The sequence below is a fragment of the Mus caroli genome, chromosome X (assembly GCF_900094665.2).
Source record: "Mus caroli chromosome X, CAROLI_EIJ_v1.1, whole genome shotgun sequence".
In the NCBI taxonomy this organism is placed as follows: Eukaryota; Metazoa; Chordata; class Mammalia; order Rodentia; family Muridae; genus Mus; species Mus caroli.
In genome coordinates, this window is record NC_034589.1 from 111018425 (window position 1) to 111020081 (window position 1657).

Here is a 1657-nt window from a genome sequence, read left to right on the forward strand (position 1 = left end):
GAGAAAAAAATATATATATATTTTGTACAATAATGGGGGAGGCACAATCAAAACTGGCTATCTTTTGCCAACAAATGGAGCTTCTAGTATATGTACTGAGTTAAATTTAACTGAGTTATTGGCCCAAAAGTCTCATGAGAAATCCAAAATAACCTAGGCTGTTGCCAAGACTACATGTTGCTGTNTACAATCTCATGGCAGTTGCTGAAGAAAATACCTATAATAAACATGGAGAGGTTGAGCTGGTTCTTACATAGAGCCTTTACTCCTTATGTTCCACTATCTTTAATACAGAAAGGTACTTTGCATGCTATCAAAACACTAATGGAAATAACCATACTAGCCACAAATTCTTTATCTAGAAATCTAAAAAATCAATCAGACAAAAAACTATTAGTAATTAAATATTTGCATTGATTTTACTACAGTAGTTTTCAACATAATGTCTCTGCCCAAACTACCATTCATGAAAGTACATGAATATACAGAAAACCTTGTACNGTTTCTTAATATTTCATGGATTGCTTCTTTAGACTTAGAATCATAAAATACAGTAAAGGAAATGACGCAATGAGCCCAACTATGTGAAATTGGCTCATTTCCATTCTGNAGCACCAAGCTTGACAAAATGTTAAAATACCCTTTTGAAGTTTCTTGTAAGTTTGTTACTGCTTTGCTACTATAAGGAGTATTCTCCATGGATATAAGTATTCTCTGATCTAGGAATTAAGTAGTAGTAATAAAAGTAGAGTTTCTCATTGTTATTTATAATGNTATGGTATCAAAATTTGACTTCTTGTCCCTACAATCACATGCTCTACTGATCCATAAGGCTTAATTTAAAAGGAAAAAAAGTGCTTCTGACAGAAGACAAAATGTATTGACTTGGAAGTCAATTCTTTTATCGGCTTATTCATGGATGCTTCTAAATCAATAAGTAAAGAAGTAAGTCAATGTGCTGAGTGCTGTAATTAAGTCTAAGTACTNATGGGACATTAGATTGCAAGTACAGATGGAGAAAGGAGACAATATGTATTAAGTCAAGGAGATCCTTGGACTTCTATTTTACCATGTCNTGAGATACTGTAGCAATTAATTTAGACACAAATACTAGTGTTANGAACTGCTCAAAGAATGAATGTTCAATACCCTGTAAGCTGAAGGAATGGNAAAATATTTGAAACATGTTGATTTGATAAAAAGATTAACCTGCAAAAAATATTGTGTCTGTTCAANACTCAAGAGCAAGAAAAATCAATATCCTAAATATAAAACGAAAAGGTTAAAAAAGGCTATGAATAAACATTTCNGTACATAGACAAAATAACATAGATAAGAGGTATATGTGATAGGGAAAAGAGTAAGTCATCATTTGATGATGAGGGGATGTAAACAATACACAATGAGCTGTCACCTCACTTCAGTAATACCACANACTTTGTCATTAGGAAAATGCAAAATAGAGCTGAGTAAGACTGCATTTGCCNTGCACTAGGGTTATCATTTTTAAATGAAGATATATCAGTATAGTTGTGAAAAAGTAGAGTCTGCATAGATTTCAAATATATCAGACAACTGAGAAAATTGCCATTTTTCCTATATAAATTAAACAGAATTTTACATAACACAACAATTACAATTCAATGTAAATACTAAA